Source organism: Canis lupus, chromosome 28 (assembly GCF_003254725.2).
Source record: "Canis lupus dingo isolate Sandy chromosome 28, ASM325472v2, whole genome shotgun sequence".
Classification (NCBI taxonomy): Eukaryota; Metazoa; Chordata; class Mammalia; order Carnivora; family Canidae; genus Canis; species Canis lupus.
Genome location: NC_064270.1, coordinates 4,965,266 through 4,984,843, shown reverse-complemented (window position 1 = coordinate 4,984,843; position 19,578 = coordinate 4,965,266). Strand labels below are relative to the sequence as shown.

At 38.8% G+C, this 19,578-nt stretch overlaps 1 long non-coding RNA gene across 1 annotated transcript in view; it reads left to right on the top strand.

Annotated features, from left to right (window-relative positions):
• LOC112672579 (uncharacterized) overlaps positions 1-19,578 on the top strand; it is a 43,021-nt gene that overhangs the window by 11,147 nt on the left and 12,296 nt on the right. The window contains exon 3 of the long non-coding RNA XR_007406891.1: positions 441-558. This is a non-coding gene — a long non-coding RNA (uncharacterized LOC112672579). The remainder of the gene's footprint in view (positions 1-440; positions 559-19,578) is intronic.

Here is a 19,578-nt window from a genome sequence, read left to right as displayed (position 1 = left end):
CTATTCAAATTCAATGACTTTAATTAGGTTATAAGATAATTAGGTTATGAATATGCACCTGATGAAAAATTTAAATCTTTAAGACACTTGACTGTTACTGCTTGAAAGCATGGAAATTTGAAACAATTGGAACACCTAAACCCCCCCAACCACCATCTCCAGAAAAATCTGACCCAGAAAAATCTGACATTATCCATCAATAAATAAAAGCCTCCACCGAAGAACTACATTGACCTAAGCTGAACAAGTCTTTAGTCATACCCAGAAGGACAGGTAATGAGTGCCTAGATCTAAAGGAATAGTCTCTGCTACTTTCCAATCCTGTGGCAGTTAGAGACCAACCCCATCCTTTAGACCAGTGACCGCTCCATCACATCCTTGCCCCAGATAAAACAGTTATAACCCTCCCTAATTTCCCCATTTCTCCTTTTCATCTTAAGGGTAAGAGGCAACATCTTGGTCCAGGAATGATAGCAGAGCACACAAAAGTGCAATGGAATTCCTGGCTACTGTGCTTTCCTTTGCTACAACAAAATATGTTCTCTGTTGAAACACTAGGTAAGTAAGAACCTAGCAACTCCCTCCAAGGCACACAAACATCCCAGTGCAAATTATAGTGTTCGCCACCCAAGTGATAACCATGAGTCTTCATCCCCCTCTTGGCCATAATTCAGAGGTAATTGAGGCAATAGCAACTCCCTACCACACCTCATGCTCTGAGGTGTTCTCCCTTGTGTGATAGCTTCTCTCAGTGGGTAAGAAAATATCTGTAATAAGTCATAGCTACTGTACTGGAGTAAAACAGTTCTTAGGACCAGGAGGACCTCTCAGCCGATGTGGTCTAAGTTGCTTGTTTTACAAATGAAGAAGCTGAGACAGAGGAACACTGAAAAGATGTGCCAGGGGTCACACTTTCATTAGTGGTAAATAAGGGACTGCCCGTGAGAAGTCGCTGCTTCTTGTTTGGTGGGCTTTGCTCAAGAATGTGTTTATGCTGGGGACACAATAGAAGCATCCAGCCTTCTGAAAGTAGTCATCGATTTGGTAGGTTGATTTCATTTGAACGATGACTCCAAGTAGAGGGAAAATGTGTTTTTCTCTCTTAGGGCTGTTTACTCTGAGTCATTGCTCAGGACAGTGGCCTCTGTTTGAGTGATTCATGTCCTGACAGCCATTACAGACTTGAAACTCTTAAAATGTCATTGTGCCTATGATGTATTGGATTTTAGTTAAAACAGGGAAAATGCAAATTGTCCAAAAATGATATTTTTCTATCCCTTTGTGGCTGAGACTTGATAAATAGTACCATAAGAAATTCCAAATGGAAGTTTTTACTTCTTTTTTAATATCAAAATTTTGACTAGTGATATGGATGTGACTTTCTAGTTTGTTTTATAAATCCAGTAAAATATGGCCACAATTGATTTTGTGTCCTAGCCTTCACCAGTTTTCCAATGTTCTATGATTTGTTTGTCATCCCAATGGACAGTCTTCTCAACATGGTCGCAGATGATATAAAGAAGCAACACACTGGAGTAAAGTCCAGGCTTCACCTTCGCCACCTCTGTAACCTTAGAAAAGCCATCAAATATTCTGTACCTTGGTTTTCTCATCTCTGAATTTGTGGGGGAAGTGGGGCAGAGGGAGAAAGAATCTTTAGCAGGTTCCACAGTGCTATGCCCAGCACAGAGCTTAATCTAATGACCCTGAGATCACTACCTGAGCCAAAACCAAGAGTCAGATGCTTAATCAACTGAACCACCCAGGTGTCCCCATCATCTTTGAATTTTTTATACCAATTCCAATCCTGGTCTACTTCATAATGGATGTTGTGTAGACCAGCTGAGTTTAACTCATTCAAAAAATGCCTTCAAAATAATGAAATACTATACACATTTAAGAAACTAGATCTCTTAATCACTTCCCCACCACCAGAAAGCTTGAGAAAATTATTCGGGCAGATCATTCAGAACTCAAGCATTGTGATAGGGTAGTTTCCTTGGGTGGAGAAACAGAAAGAAGTGTAACATTTTCAATAATTAAATCATCTGATATATAAGCATTTAGGGAAGCTGGATGGAGGTTGGGGCTTGGGGGCAAATAAGGATCAGAGGACCAGAGGCGAGTGACAACCATGTAGAGCTTGATTAGTAAGGTTACTCTAAATAAAGGACAACCAAAGTAGAGAAAATGGAAAAAATATTTAATATCAACTAGTGAAGTAATAGGAAAAGCCAAGAGAATCAGGGTAGACAAGTAATTGCTGTCACCTGCAGATCCCCTTTCCTTGGTACTTCTTAGTCTTTATACCTACATTAGTGAGTGATTTGATTAATAAATATTTATTAAGAAGCACCTGTTGCATGCTGGCTTCTGTTCTAGGCCTTAGGAAAATTAATGAATGAATAAATCATGAAATCTCTGACCCATAGAACTTACATTTTTGTAGCAAGAGGAGGAGGAGAAAAGAATAAGCAATAAGCAGATAGAAAATTAGACATTTTCTGAAGAGCTAATTTCAGAGAGCAATCAGTGCTATAAAACATAAAATAGGGCAACAAGATAGAAAATGGCAGGTAGCAGAAAGGGCACTAAATTAGCTAGAGTGGTCAAAAGAGGACTCTCTGAGGAGATGACACTGAGGTCACAATTCTTTCAGTTGCAAGTGATAAAAATCAGCATCAAACTACATGAAGCAGAACAGAGATTTTATTAACCCAGGACAGGAGATAGGATACTGGAGTAGCTTGGGGATTGAATGAGCAATGTGAGCAATGACAGTGTCTGGGACCTGGGGGCCTCAGAGCTGGGGCATCAAACCAAGAGCGCACAACCTTCTTTTCTACCTCTCAGCCCCTGTAGTCTTTATAGATTCACATCCGCCCCCCACGGCCCCATTTAGGCAGACCCAGTATAAAAGAAGTATCTCTTCCCAGAAATGATCTCTCAAGCCCAAAACACAATTTTAGCCAGAAGCAAGTTATAAGGTCTTTGTTATGGCTGATTCAGAGTGGTAGGAGGACAAGGGAGAAATGGGAGGAAGAAGCATTTCACCAGAGAAGAGGGTGGAGAGGCTGTAGGAGATCACCATAGCTATGCAGATTACTGCGCTCCACCCTTTCATTTCCTAACACATTTAAGGTACCTTCTCCTCTGATACTAAATTCAAAAACACCCACCTATCAAAATGCCAGTACCTCATGTACAACAGAAAACACAGCCACACTTTCCAAAGGGACAACCAGAATCCCATCATTGCTACATTGAATTCCAAGTCTTCTCATATTCTTGCCAAATAGTGAATTTAACCACTCCACCAGAGCCAATATAAAATTATGAAGGAGTACATAATGTCTGCAATAAAAACTCCTATTTTGGAAAGCACAGAAAGGAGAAGCAACATCAGCTGTATCAAGTAAGTCCATGGCATATATGGCATATTTCTAAATCAAAAGATCAAGGACTCACTTCCCTGGTCACACAGTAAGTCCATGGATGAGTTTCTCTGCCTGCCCCTGGATATTTGCCAGAAGAGTTGACCATAGCCACTGGCATCCTTGCATGAGCCTGAGACAGAATTAGGACTTGATACTTCTTTTAGGTATTGCAATGATTTATCCACTTTCCATTGGTACAATTAGAGCTGTGATCATGACTCTTAAATCTGGCCTCAGATAACAATTTCTTTATTTACCAGGACTCTGTCTTTTAAAGTCAGAAGTCCATTTAAACGTAGAAACTAAGGGTGTGGCAACCTTTTCCCCTGACTTCAGGTGACTCTCCCTATGTACCTAAAAATAAATGCACTTTAGTCACCACATTAGCCAATCTGCTTCAGTTGTAAGAAATAGAAATCAAACTCACATTGACTTAAAGAAAAAGTATTTATTGGCCTCCTAACTAGAATGTATTCTGGGGAAGGGCATAGGAATAAAACAAAAAACAGGTTCAAGAATCAAGATCTTAGGGACCCTAACTGACTTTTTACTTAGCTTTCTACTTGGCTTTCTACTTGGCTTTCTGATTGGCTTTGTCCATAAGACCCTTTGAGATGGCAAACAAAGTGGCTCTTAGTGGTCCCAGATCCAAACCCCTTAATACAATAACCCCATCAGAAAAGAAAATGCCTTCTTCCAATTTCAATCCTGATGAAGAGCCATGATTGGTCAGGCCTGGGTCCTATTCCCACCCTGCTGGTGGTTGTAGGGGGAGTGGAGGAAAGAAGAAACAGTAGGTTAGCAGAAGAAAGATTAAGGCAAAATTTGTTGGACAAATACTTTAGTGCCCCCCCACCCCGTGTTCACAAAAGTCATCAATTAATTAGACACAACTGTACAATAGAAAAGATATTGTGTGTTCTAAGTTAGAAACAGACATTGTGACAAAGTTGGGCAAGTCTTTCTGGGCTTCAATTGGTTCTTAAGGATGAAAGCAAAGCCTGAACCCCTCTTTCTTTCTTTCTTTCTTTCTTTCTTTCTTTCTTTCTTTCTTTCTTTCTTTCTTCTTTTCTTTCTTTCTTTCTTCTTTCTCTTCTTCTTCTTCTTTCTTTCTTTCTCTTTCTTTCTTTCTTCTTTCTTTCTTTCTTTCTTTCTTTCTTTTCTTTCTTTCTTCTTCCTTTTTTCTTTCTTTCTTCTTTCTCTTTCTTCTTTCTTCAACAAACATTTACCAACAGGCTACCAGCTCCCAAGCATTGAGTTAGGTGCTGTGCATCAGTAAACAGCAAAGACGTGGTCTGCACCTTCATAGATGGGTAGTCATACAATGAAACAAGTAATCCCATTAAGTGAAATAACTGGACCCATAAGCAACAAACCTGATTCTATGAGAGAACACTGTAGGGGTGCCTATCCTGTTCCAGGTGTGAGGATGGAGGTAAAGTGTTCAGGGAAGACATTCTGGGAGAAGTCACCCTTAAACTGACACCTATAGGATGAGTACAGGTTAACCAAGTCCGAGGGACAGAGCGCTGTCCAGTTAAAATAGGCAAATGCTCAGTGTTAATGAGATCATGACACTTGTGGAAAAATCAAGAGTTAAAGAGAGCTGCCACTCTATTTCTCCTCAGTGGCCTGAGTTTCACTTGCTATCTTCTAGGAAGAGAAAAACACTCTAGCATATCTATTTCCACTTGTCTATACTGCTTACCCTCCAGGTCCCTTTTTATTATCCCTAAAGTCAAAAGTGACACAGATGGGGAGATGTCAGTGGAAATGACCAAACAGGTTTCTTTTCCATTCTCCTCCAACCCAATAATTTCAAGTACTGCTCCTCCAAGTCCCGTGAAATGGCTCCTCAGTCTGGGAACAACAGATAGGCAACAGAGCTGGTATTTTCCCTAGAAATAGCTGGGCTTGCCTCAGATGTGGCTTTCCCTGAAGCAGCTTGATGCCTACCAGGGCAGTTGACCTGCATCAGAATTGTGCCCTTTCCTGTGTCTCCTTGCTAGATATGAGATGAGCTGTTACTAAGATCTGTCCAAGTCACCAGGGCCATGCATAAAAAATAAATAATTGAGCATGACTAAAATGAATACGCTATTATCAGGTATATTTGCATAATTAAGCTTGCTACCAAAAATTGGCAGAGCACAAACCAGCAAAGTGGTGTTGCATAATACTGACCCAAAGCCCTGAAATGTGATTCTAGCAAAATACAATGAAGTCAGAGCTCTGTGTGTACAGATTAGATAAATGCATCAGCTCAGTGACTAGAGAACAAACTACATGCTTAGAATTTTTTAAATGTAGCTTCTTTTTGTTCAGAAAAATATGATTTCTGACCAAGAATAAGGGCTAGGGAGAAGCAACTCACACCAATAGGAAGAGGCCAGGTCAGTTGTCAGAAGACGTGAGGCATGGGCTCAATTGCACCTATGATGTGTTTCATGGTCTCTAGCCAAACACATTATCATGCTTTGCTTCCATTTCTTCATTTCTAAAATGGTGTGACAGTGGTTCCTCTATCTACCTAATGGATTGTAAAAAGCACACTGAAAACATAAGAGAGATCTGCCCTGCTTCCCATCCTACGGCAGGAACCCCGAGGACTTCTAAGTGCCCATCTTCACCCAAGAATTGGTGGTGGGAACATATTTGCTGTATGCTCTCAGGAATTCATCTTGACTGGAACAGTTGTCCTTCTGACCTTTCCCTCGGCCTGTTTCTCATATTGGAGAGAAGCATCAGAACCAGTCACAAGCAGAGGCCTGGAACTCTAAATCAGTGTTTCTTATAAAAGAGTTTCCAAGTGGGAAAAATGGTCGAGAAAGGTGTGTTATCCTCTGATAACTATAAAGCCAGAGGTTGGAGAGTCAAGGAGAATCTCTCAGGATATCCTAAAACTGAAGTGAAAACTGTCAGCACAAAATCCCCAGATTTCTGTATTTTCTTTTTTTTTTTTATAATAAATTTATTTTTTATTGGTGTTCAATTTACCAACATACAGAATAACACCCAGTGCTCAAATTTCTCTGTATTTTCTTTTCAACTTGAGACTTTCGGCAACATTTAGTGGAGAAAAGCAGACTACAGGCCAAGATTTATACTACCTCTGTTCCTGTTTGGTTTTGTGAGAAGAAATTCTACTCAAATATAAGCATAATCTATCAGTGACACCAGTCACCCATGGGTTACCAAGGCTGATTTAGTGTCCTCTTCCTTTCTTGTTTCCCATGGAAGAGAGGGGCAGAGACACAGGCAGAGGGAGAAGCTGCATTCATGCAGGGAGCCCAACATGGGACTCCATCCTGGGTCTCCAGGATCACACCCTAGGCTGCAGGTGGTGCTAACCGCTGCACCACCAGGGCTGCCCCAAAGAAGATTACCTTCTCAAATGATGAGGACCTCTAGTCTATCAATACTGTATGGTAGTCACATGTTACTAATGTAAGTGGCATCATTGTATGCACCATCGTCTGCTGGCAGGCCTCAAATCAGTGAAAATGGTTTCATAAGAGTTCATCTTCAAAGGCTTTCTTTCCCTTGATCTCTGATCAAATTCAGTTATCCAAATCAAACTGTGGTCTTCAGGAGAGAATAGAGTATCCTTCAGCAGAGTGAGGAGTTGGGGGACACTGCAGTGGGCCTAAGGAAAGAACAAGAAGCGGGAAAGTGAAGGACCACGATGACAGTGAGCATGTGGTCTGCTTGAACCATGCAGAACCTGGTGGGGAAAGTCAAGACCGAAGTAGCCCTAACTATGGGGTCAGAGGTCAAAGGTCTGCACTCGGAGTCTTCCAGAGTAATCTGTGTCCTATTGAGAGTGAGACAATGTCTCCAGAGGCTCTGTGTCAGCTCTCAAAAAAGTGGCCAGCAAGACACAGCTGAAGAATTGGAATGGGTGAAGTAAAAGGGAAGGAATTGAGAAGGAAGGGAAAGAAAAGGAACCTTCTGACAGAGAAGGGTAAGAGAAGGGCACCATTATGTAAAGATGCACTGTGATGATCTAAATAAAAAAGGATACAAAATACCGTGTGGCAAGATGTTACATGGTAAGAATGACTATTATTGATTCCACTGGGAAGGACCCAAGAGACCTGTTTGCAGTAATTCAGATCCCTGGAAATAAGTCATTCAGTGTGCACCACAGAGCATTAGAAAAATTGGATTTTGAAGAGAGCATTAAAAGAAAAAGAATGAGCCAATAAGAGAGCATCCTTTGAAAGCTAAGGTTAAAAACATGGTTTTTTCTCTCCAGGGAGGAAACAATTGCTGCGGAAGGCATTGTGACTATTTTCAAAAGCGTTATGATGGACTGGCAGTCTCAATAACAGAGGTGACTCACTTGGAATCTGAACTTGGGAATGAAAAACTGAAAGGCAACAATGGGAAATGCTCACTAGACACTTTCAACTTAAGGTTCCAAGATTAAAGCCATTATTAAGGACAGTATATATATAGAGAGATGGGGCTTAAAGACAACCTGAGAGGCTTGTATGAGCAGAGAAGATGTTTCTAGTGCAAAAAATATTCCTCCATGTTTATACAAAATTCCTTCCTTCTTGACACTCATAGATTCTGGCTTATGCACAATTTACACTTTCACGTCTCTAATTTGTTGCCCTCCCCACCTACTCACTGTGTTCACTGAAGATCTTGGCTGTGGTTCATGGTCTTTCTATCCTTGTCATGATGGACCATCATCCTGAACAAGTTCCATTCCCTCTAGACACGTACAAAGTAAACATTAGCCCTTGGCCTTCTCCATTCTGGTGACTTCAGCTCCTCCTCCATTCTGCCACACAGATCATAGCCAATCATGGCTTATTATCATGACTAGAACTTTCTACCTGTGAAATTTCAATCATTCATTTACTCATTCATTTTACAGGTGTCTACTTGACTACCTACCTTGTGCCAGCCACTGTACAACAGTCATTGAAGTTAAAAGAGACACTATCCCTTCCTTCGTGTAGCTCATAAACTAGTAAAGGAGACAGAGAAACTAATAGACAATTACAATGGAATATCATAAATGCTTTTCTGGGGTGTGTGGGGATTCCACCAGAAGAGCATCTAATCTGGATGTAGGTTGCCAGGCAAGGCTTCCTGAGATAAGTGATACCTAAAATGACACTTTAAGAATGAGTATGAATTAGCCAAGCAAAGGTGAGTGTTGTGTGGGAAAGGAACCATAGTCTAGACAGAGAAAATAATATTCACAAACACTCAGAGGTAAAAGGAGGGATAGCATATTTAAGGTTCTGAAAGTTGTTCATAATGGCCAGCTTTGGTAACTGATGGACTATATATGTTTGTTGAGAAAGAAGATGTATAAGGATGATGCTCCAGTTTGGGCTTGAACAATTAGGTGAGTGTTGGTGTCATCTACTGACAAGGGAATACCAGAGGAAAAGCAGAGTTTATTTTGTGGTGTATTGAGACCTAACTATCAGTGTGACATCCCTGTGAATTTTCCTTGCCATCATGCCCCACAACTACTCACCCTCATGCTCCACCTCCACCTGCCAATACACAAGAAGGTTCAAATGATTCATTACCTACCCAAGTCCTCTCATCCTTCAAGACTCAAGTGAAACTATTTCTAGAAAATATTCTATGATGACCCCTGTCCATCTGTGCTAAATCCATGCCATTCCATGGTTCACCTCCACTGGTGATGGATGCTAAATAGGTACTTGTTAAAGTTTAATGAATGAATGATTACTTGCCTGAATAAGCAAAACAGAGTGAATAAACTAACATTTTAATAGCTTTCTAGGACAGAACTGTCTTTGAGTAAGAAAAGTGAATCTACACATTTGCGCTTCGGAAGAATGCACTGCAACAAAGAATTAGCTTCACTGCTAACCATATGAATAAAACAAGAATTTGGGTCTTCAAGACAGAAAGGAGTACAAGAAGAAGAGGAGGAGGAGACAGGAAGCTGAGCCATTTGGTGAGATAAAGGTGCACAATGAGGAAGTCATGTAGGTGGAGTAACTGAATATGTTTGTGAAAGATAGAACCATCTACTATATGAGTTTGATTCATGACACTGATGCAGTGAACAATCTCTCTGCTTCCCAACCCCTCTGCAGGGCTAGCTATCCTCAAATGCCTTACTTGGGCAGTTTTTATGCAAATTTATTCCTTCTCTAGAACAAACTGTAAAAAGAAGGGCTAGCCATGACAGAAATGTGTGAGAGAAGTAAACAAGTAAAGATTTCACTGAGAACAGGAGCTCAAATCCATGAGACCTAGGGCAGTGAGCCCTGTGGGATTCACCAGGACATGGATGCCTACAAGGTATGGATGAGCAGCTGAGGTAATTCTTTTTAACTTTTTATGGTGGTTAACTTTATATGTCCGTTTAACTGGACCACCCTGTGGGTGCCCAGATATTTGGTTAACATTACTCCATTTGTGTCTACAAAAGAATCTTTCTAGATGGTATTAACATCTGAACTGGTAGACTGAGTAAAGCAGATTGCCCTCCCTAATATGGGTGGATGTCATTGACCCTGGGCCCATCTGTTGAAGGCCTGAATAGAAAAAAAAGGCTGAGTAATGTAGAATTAATTACAAAAGAGATATTGATACTCTGTCTTCTAGCTAAGATATCAATCTACCCCTGCTTTTGAATTTGAAGCCTACACCCAATGGAAGTTTACATCATGACTCTCTTGGGTCTCTAGCTTGCAGATCACAGATCCTTAGACTTCTCAGCCTCTATTACCACATGAACCAAATTCCTTATTTTATACACATAATAAAATAAATATAATATATAAATAATGTATATAGTATAATAAATATATGAGAAAATTAAATAAAAGGACATATATTCCATTTTTCTGGAGAACCCAGACTAATACTCTTCTCTGTAGTCTCTGAACCTACAAAAATCTAATCAGACAAATTTCCAGAAGTAAGAGGAGGTGAGCCAGAGCACCAGAGTAAGAGGGGAATCTCATTTTCTCAGCCCAAATGAATGCCGGGAAAACACCAGGGTCAATAAGAACACAGTAGGACAGGCTCTCAGAACTGTTTAAGGAATATAAAGAAGAAAATATTCAAAGAGGAAAATAAATAAAAGGGAAAGAGGAAGAATCTAGGAATGAACGAGAGCTATCATAAGAAATTGGTAGGGAGAAAATTGTTCTTGCGGAAGAGAGGAGACAAAAATACTTGCCTCAGTAGGAGCAGCTTTGTCAAGAACCCAGAAAGGAAGAATGGAAATGGGAAGAAAAGATACAGAGGGATTAATGTAGAGAGACAATATGAACAACCAGTCCCACTGTAGATAGAAGTTGAGTCCAAAAGAATGTGGAATTCCTGAACTTGAGAGATGAGAAGTGCAGCAAGAGACAAAGAGAGAAGAGGGCTCAGAGGAGTACATGATGGAGTAAGGAAAATCACCTGAATTTGGGACAAGCACAATTCAAAATAGGAACATGTTAGCACAAGTGGCAAACTCAAGGGCATAATGTGTTGCCTACTGGACTCTGAGAAGAAAATACTAATGGAATTTTTGAGAGAGAAGCCAAGTGGAACACAAAAAAAGATAATTTACGCTACCAAAGAACTATATTGGAGGTTCTTCACTTGTTAATAACATGACTTAGCCATAGTTTTTCTAGTGGCAACAGAAAGCAATTCAAGTTGGCTTAAGAAAGGGGAAAAAAAAAATTATTAGAGGGATATTGAGTAATTCACTGAGCCCAAGAATAGCTAGATCACAGGAGGCATTGGAAGCAGTAAATAGTTACTAAGAGAATCAGCCATGCTTTCTATCCCTGCTTGTCTCTGAGTGTTCATTTCCTCTTCCCAGCACAGAAGGTGGTGGAAGACGGCTGCCTTGCTGTGTTATGAGTAGACATCAGCTTATTTAGAGGCACCCATGCAGATTGACTTGCAGAGGGAAAAATACGAGTGGACATCTAGACAAGCTATTTTGGCAGAGGGGCAAAGGCAGACAATACAAAATGGTTGCAAAGACCCTCCCTTACTGGTGGGGATAATAGAAAAATGAAGTTGTTATGAGCCCAAAGGCCACAACTTCATTGAATAAATGGAAACTTCAAAATAAAAGGTAAAAAGACAAAATATTTTTGAACCATATATAAACAACACCACATCAACAAGATCAGAAAAAGAGATATTGATACTAAAATACAGGGGAAAAAATCATGTGATGAAAATAAAATCTAATAGTAAAAAAACACAATTTTTTCTCTGCTTCTGCTGTCTAGTTAGCTGTGACTCTTCAACTATAAAACATTTCTGCTTGTGAAATAGAAGCTTTGATTATAAAACAAGAAGAACTAAGTACTTTCCAATGGCAGCTCTTATTCTCATGATGATCTTAGAGCAAGACTGGCATCTGTGGGCTGAGGACCTTTGCCATACCATCTTCATGAGGCCATAAGCAGAGCCTTTGCCTCAACACAAACTATGCTAAAAAAAAAAAAAAAAAAAAAAAAAAAAATCACAAGGGATGCCTGGGTAGCTCAGTTAGTTGATCATCCAACTCCTGGTTTCAGCTCAGGTCATGATCTCAGGGTTCTGAGATCTAGCCCCACACTCAGGCTCCACACTCAGTGTGGAGTCTGCTTGAGATTCTCTGTCCCTCTTCCTCTGCCCCTCCTGCTCATGCTTGTTCTCTCCCTTTCTCAAATAAATAAATAAATAAATAAATAAATAAATAAATAAATAAATCAAAAGAACCCACAAAAAACAAAGTCACAAAATAAAAATTGATGCAAGATGCAAGACTGAGAGATGGGTTTGAGTCCCTTAAAGGCTCAGAAGAGAGGTGCCTGGGTGCCTCAGTCAGTTAAGCATCTGCCTTTGGCTCCATATCTGATCCTGGGGTCCTGGGATTGAGCCCTGCATTGGGCTCCCTGCTCAGCAGGGAGTCTGCTTCTCCCTCTCCCCCTGCCTCTCTGCCTTGCTTGTTCTCTCTCAAATAAATTTTTTAAAAGGCTTAGAAGAGAATTATACAGTTATTAAAGACTATACTTATAAAATAAAAATGGATGGATTTCTTAATAAATGCATTTTTAGAGGATATTTACCAGAATTAGGACCAAACAAAAGGTCATATGAGATATCTTCCAAAACCAATTGTTGGCTAAATCACTGTACATATATTCAACAGAGTAACACACTTACTTGCCAAAGGAAATGGACAAAATACTTGGTACTCATTGGACAACATCATGGAAATAAATGGCAGGGGTAAACAAAAAAAGGGTTGTATTAAAAGAGATATCAAAATATAATTTTAAATTCTTATATTCCATTATTTTCCACTAAGAATTTAAAATTACTTACAAAATTCACGAGCCAAAGGAAGATAAAACAGATTATTAAGTGGGGCATGGGGGAGCATAAGCTGAGTCCAAGAATGAGGTTAATTACAAACCAGAAATGAAGAGGTGAATTTAAGCTTAAGGGAAAGCATGGAAAGGAGGGAACAGCATACAAAAAAGCTTGGAAGCAGGGAATATGTTCAGAATGCTTGTGGAACTAAAAGACTAATAGCCCAAGGAGCAAAAGGTACAGTACTGGGATAAAACTAGAGCGAGATGACATCCATAACCAGATTAAAATCTGAGTATAGCTACCAAAATCATAACTTTGTTTTTGAAATAGTTGATCTGTGGCCATTCTCCAAAGTGGGGCCAACTATCTTTGGAAGCTGCTATTTGAAAACAAAGCCACTTTCTCTCTGTAAATAAAATGTCTGTCAAAAAGAATGTCGATCTTGATCTTGAGAGAGGGCTCACAGGTGGGCAAAATGCAGATGCCTTGACTAGGGTAAAAAGAATTAGAAGAAGGCAGACAGGAAACAAAGTAAAGAAAAGAGAGGGAACAGAAATAAAAGTAAAATAATGAAACTTTAAAAAAAATTGAGTACTATATGAAAAGTGACAGATAACATTATAAGGCTAACCAGTATGCACAAACTGTTTAACTGTAATTGTTCTCGTGTAATGTTCTCTTCTACCATCAGTTTAATGCCCCTATAATGGATTTGTTCTATTATTAGGAAAGAGGCAGGACATAAATATTAAACATGGGACATACAATGTTTAGCTTTCTTATACACTTAGTAATGTAGAAGAAATGTTGAGTACATCATATGTAAATGTCTTCTCCTTTAATCCTCTGAGAATCTATGTAAAAAATAAAATATGATACGTAAAAAACATAATTATCAAATGTAAAGAAAAGTAAAAATGAAGTGAACAAGAACATAAATTTTCCCACAACACTCTCCCCTGTCCCACAACCACAAACCTTCTCAGGGACTTGAGAAAAGAACAGAGCTCACTCTATCTAATATCCAAGTAATGTATACAAAATTCTGAAATATAAATCCCTTGGCTTGTTAAGTATTATTTTAAAATCTTCCCAAGCTGTGTTGTTCAGATTCTAGTATCCTTTCCCAGTGTGTCCTTTTAAAAAAGAAAGATGAAATAAGCTAATAAATTATATAAAAAGAACTCACCTATTCATTGAGATCAAAAAAGCTAATTAGTGGAAAACACTGAAAGACAATGAAACTGATCTTTCTGTATTGTGCTGCCAAAAAAAAATTAACATGAGTTCTTAAGTCCTGTGCCAAAGAGAATTCTCAATTGGTTGGAAAGGAAATGAGACACAGATCTAAGTCTTCAGCAGAACATTCTATTGCTCTTAAGGAATGTATAATACATATTCTGTGATGAAAGCTGCAAGTGGAAGCCTCCCAAAAGCAAACAGAAGATGGGAACCGAGAAATTGGCTAGTGACTCTACAACCATTTTCACTAAACTGAAATATTTTCAATGGAATAATTATTAAGAAGTAACATTAAAAACCCTTCAGAGGCCTAATATTAATTATAAGAAAGTCAAATAGGCCAGATAGCATAGAACTCTCAAACCTCCCTTCTTCCCAGCTGTCTGCCAAGGCGACATAAGGCAAGATGGTTGGGAATGGTCAGGCATTTATATAATGTTCTTTCTGTTGCCCCCAAATAATTGCCTTAAAGACAACCATTAATATAATCCTTCTGATGAAAATCAGTCAGGCTGATATGCTGGTTTTGCAAATCATAGAAAAATCTCAGGATGTGACAAGATTTCTGGATAAGGTAAAATCTGAACTCATCTCTTTTCTTTTCTTTTTTATTATATGGATTGTCATGATATGGGGAGGGAGAATTGGTTGGGAAGTTGGGGAAGGTGGGTGGTTGGGATATTGTAGAATGCTGACTTGGAGATGAACATGACCCAGGCCCTCCATGTAGAAGAAAATGGGGTCAGTCCAATCTCTGACAAATCTTTCATTCCATTTGCCACAGGACCCCAAATGACCATAGCTACTAAAACAGGAGCAATAAAATAGGGAATAACTAAAAGAACTCATGTTTCTTTATCTTCATTTCCCTTCCAGTACCCATGCCAAGGCTCTGCAGAAGGGAACTCAATATGGGGAAGATTAATGAATTTGCTGAACAAAACTGACAGCCAGTTTGCAGAATTCAAACCAGATACCTTTAGTTGCCTCATATAAATGACATGGGTCCCTTGGCATATAGATACTTATACTTCACATTTTTCAGTTTCCATTGATGTACCTCAAATGGAGTAGTCACAGGCCTAGAATTGAACCTGGTGATGCAGGTCACTTTGATAAGAGAGGAAGCACATCAGAAGCCCCAGTCAGCCTGTGTCCTCAACCTGACAATGGACTGAGAATGCTTGAGGCCTTGGAGGTTTTGAATGTTTCCTTCTAAGCCTTTAGGGGAACATTTCTTAATGCCTTATATGGTATAATCCCAACTTGGAACACCAGTACTTGCGGTGCTAAGATACCTTTGGATTCGTTGAAGTAACAGGCTTCTGCCGTGCATTAAAAATAAGATTCCATATTTTTAAAAAGATTTTCTTTTTCTGAGAAACAGAGAGCACAAGCAGGGGAGGGGATGCAGAGGGAGAGGGAGAAACAGACTCCCCGCTGAGCAGGAAGCCTGATGGGGGGCTCGTTCCCAGAACCCTGGGATCAAGACCTGAGCCTAAGGCAGATGCTTAACTGACTGAGCCACCCAGGCACCCCAAGATTCCACATTTTAATGACAACTTTGAAAAATGATCTACATAATAAAACAGATAATCAGTGTCCCAGTGACTATCCACCCACCTTAAGTAAGTCTGATGTTTGATTGTCAAACATCTTATTACAAGAATACACAGAGAAAAACACCTTGTGATTAACCACATTTATGCAGTTATTCAAGTCTTGATGACTTCTGGGGGGTTCTATCCCTATATCACAACCTCCGAAGCTACAGAGATTTGGTCTGTATTAAGCCTCTGAAAGATTTATTTTATTCTTAGCTATGCTCATTGATATGTGAATCAGAGGGTATGTTTGTTTTTTTATGTTTTTATTATAGAAGGCAGTCCTTCATTGAAGAGTAAAATACAGATGTCCTTCAAAGAATTACATGAAACCAACAACTAGGACCCCAAAGACTTATTCCATTAAAGGAAGAGACCCTTCTCAGTGGAAAGGATACTGAATAGACTCCAAATGTTAGAAGCTGAGCATGTAGTGACACATGATGCCAGTACTACAATAGAAGTTCAGCCATGCCCCTAGAAGTCTTTTCTAGAGCCCAGGGTCCCTGGGGGTCTTCCCGCTTCCATTCTAATTCACTCTAAATCACTCAAATTCACTCTAAAGAGAAACTGAATTTTTAATCTATTAAGTGGGCTCCAAGCTGTGACGTGCTCCCCTGAAAATAATTTCCTTTGTTCTAGATTCATTTTCTCTTGTCATGGCTTAGGTCCCTGGATTTGACCAAAGATTAGAAGGTTCTGCCTAGAGCTCTGTGGCATTTCTCTGCTTTTGAGATCGGGTTACAATATGAGGAATTCATAGGGCCCACCAAACCACAAGACCCTACCCAGAATTCTTTCCATCTCCTTTCCTGGTAAACAATCACTTCATTTCCAAAGGTAAATTGGCTTACAAAGGAAAGCAGTATTGACCTAAGTTCTCAGTGTGAAAAGCAATGGAGAAAGAAAAATGGGGAAATGCTTGAAAATTTCCCTCCAACCGGTGATCTGTAGAATAGAGCCAAACCAACAGAGTCATAGATAGTGTTTTGCATGGCTTTTGTTTCTCTGTGCCTCATGTTTATAGCTCATAGCTGCCTTGCCCTCTGAGATGTACTCTGCCAAATTATTAGTCAGAGTTTAGCCTGATATTTGTTAAATGGGTTTTTTCTACTGGCCTGTAGCTAAATGTAAATAAAGGTAATAGGATGCATTTATTTATGAAATGGGAAAATGCCAGAAAACTAGTGTCAAAATGATTTCCAGGGGATTCAGATTAATTTGCATCTGCTCATCCTGTGCCTGCTACACATTGAGAATGTCTGGGTCTTATCTAGAGCTTAAAAAAAAAAAAAAAAAAAAAAACTAAAAATTATATTAAGGTACTTGATACCTTAATATTGATCTATCTGAGTGTATATTAGAGATATCAACACTTTTTAACTGCTGCATCTAAATAATCAAATGATTATTAATTTTTTCTAATTATCTTATGTAATACGTTAAAACCTTATGGCTGAGAACTGTGTCTTTAGACTTCAAGAACAACACACTATCAATAAATTACAAAGCATTATGGAAAGAAATTATTCAAGCTAGTTTCCCTTGCCAAAATATACACCGACATTAATGTATCAATATTAACTTAGTATTTAAATTTTCTGTGCTCTTTTCTTGAGACACTATCTTGCTTTTACTTCTGTAAAAGAGTCTTTTCCCCCAGAGCACATGGTTTAATTATGCATTAGCATTGTTGATGGAAAAGGGAAAGATAGCATTAAATTGCTATATAATGACAGCCTAGTAGCTCTTAAAATGGCAGTGGATTGAGAAAAATTAATAGCAATTTCATAAATGCAATAGAGTATGTAGGAAATACCCTGCTAATATTCATATCCACATGCTTTGCTTTTCTAGGCAGCATCTGAGTAGAAGGATAGAATATTCTTTTAGACTCCATTGACTATCTATCCTGAATCCAACTGAGGATTTAATAAAAATTTCAATGAAGAGTTTAACAAAGAAAGAATCTACTGAGGAACTTGTTATTCATTCAGGGAATATTTATGCAGCACTAAATTATACCAGACTCTCTTTCATGAAGGTCCCAAAACCAACTTCTAGGGTAAAATCTAGAATCTAGAATGGAATCTATTTCTGTGGCCAGCCTATTTTCTTAGAGGAGGGTGGACATATTCTCAAAGTGTCATATAAAGGGATGTAGAATTCCAAAAAAGCCAAAATAGCGTAGCAATTAATATTGTAGGTATAGAGCCACAAGGTTCAAATCTTTCCTCTACTAACACCAACTGACTAACCTTAGGCCACATGCAGAAACTTTCTGAGCTTCAGTTTTCTCATTTGTGTGATAGTGAAGGTACCTACCTCTTAAGATTCTTGAGCATGAAAATTGACCATGTACATTATAAGTTTTGTTAGCTTTTATTTTTCAAAATACTTAATGATATCCCATTGGATTCTGGGCCAATGAAGCTGAGCCTCTGAAGCTATCTTCTTTTCATGGCGGGTCTTTGTATAGAGACAATTTAGACAGACTCAATAATGTATGTCTTATGTATCCTTCAGATTCTGACTTTAAACCCCGCTGGCAAGTTGAGGAACAAGGCTGAAGCCAGCCTATTAACCTCTGTAATTTTTATATGACAAAAGTAAAGGCTTGAACTGATGGGTAAGTGTAGAAAATGATGAGGTGCTCTATTATTTCAGCCCCTGAGCAGTCTTCTGCACAAACTCAGTTTTTAATCTCCAAAGCTTTCTGATTTTAAAAGGAGCTAAAAGCTAACACATATACACTGTAACAAAAAATTTAAGCCTCGGGAATTCAAAGTCATATATCTTTATCTTTATAAGATTTTCTACAAAGGTTACACTTCATTGTCTTTACAAAACAGTTTCACATAAAGTTCAAAACCATTTCCATAAAAACTACATAGTAGAATAGACTGGGCTCTGCCCGGGACACATTACAGAAGATAGAGAATTTCAAGACCTATCCATTTGACCATTTTATTTTTCAACACTCTGAAATATGGCTTGTGGTCTTGACCATCGTGGTGGTATTTGTCGTGAAGAAGACAGAAGTGATTGACACAGACATAGCCTTTTCTATACATGTACAAAAGATAAAGATTGGATAATCACCTACCTCATTTTATTCAATGAATTATTCTTAAACTCCTTCTCTGTAGTAAATACTGGGCTAACTTAAAATAACATACAAAATCATACCTGCCCTCAAGAAGCTTATGAGTCAAGTAGATAAATGGAACATGTATATATAAATGTAGTTCTAGTTATGGGATTCATACAAAATAACCAACATGAATTAAGTAAACCAGAAATGCAAGCAAGGAAGGAGTCTTTGCTGATATGCTCATATAAAGCTCAGATACGATGGTAGCATTAACTGAGCAGTAAAGGATAGTTTATCACAGAACGTTGTAGGCTTTCAAATAGTACATGTTAAAAGAATTATTCATTCACCTCTTTTTATCAGCCAAAATGTAAGGTGGCCATTCTAAGCAGAGAGGCCTGTGGGAGCCAAGGCTTACAGAAATTGTATCCATCCTTTAAGACCCAACACCAATGCAGTCTCTCCTGCAAAGATTTCTCTGATCCCCCAATGCTATTTTAACTGATTTCTTCAATTATTATGGCATACTTGATATGAAAGAAATACCTGTGCTTATTTTATCTCCCACCATTCACTAAGACATTAGCTTCTTAAGAGCAATGTTCTCATCCTATTCATCTTCATCCATAAAGACCCCCCGGACACCAGCAATTATTTGTTTAAGGATTGAATGAACCCAGGAACAAACTTCAGAGTGTGGTAAATCCTCTAATGATAACCCCAGCCTTCCATACTCCATCCTATGGTGTGGCTGGTTTTGGAAGAACACAAAATTACAGTGGTGGCCACTACAAGAGCAGCTTAAGAGAATGGATTTGTTTATTATAAAGCTTTCTACTGAGAAATGAAATCTCTGAATTGAGTCATATCT